Below are 335 nucleotides of genomic sequence, written 5' to 3'. Positions count from 1 at the left end.
GTAAATCTACGGACTTACAACTCTAAAATCCAGGGTTCGATTCCCCGCAGTGGACAGATCACACACATAAAATATGTATCCCACCACCACCATAGTAGTGGCTCAGCTGTAAGCCTGAGAATTTTTGAAAATACGTATCCCACCACCACCACACCATAATCGTGTCTCAGCGGTAAGCCTGAAAAATTTTTAAAATACGTATCCCACCACCACCATAGTAGTGGCTCAGCGGTAAGTCTGAAAATTTTTAAATACGTATCCCACCACCACCACCACCATAGTAGTGTCTCAGCAGTAAGTCTGAAAATTTTTAAATACGTATCCCACCACCACCA

This window comes from Limulus polyphemus, unplaced genomic scaffold, assembly GCF_000517525.1.
Source record: "Limulus polyphemus unplaced genomic scaffold, Limulus_polyphemus-2.1.2 Scaffold5405, whole genome shotgun sequence".
Lineage (NCBI taxonomy): Eukaryota > Metazoa > Arthropoda > Merostomata > Xiphosura > Limulidae > Limulus > Limulus polyphemus.
Note: the sequence above shows the minus strand (reverse complement) of the source record.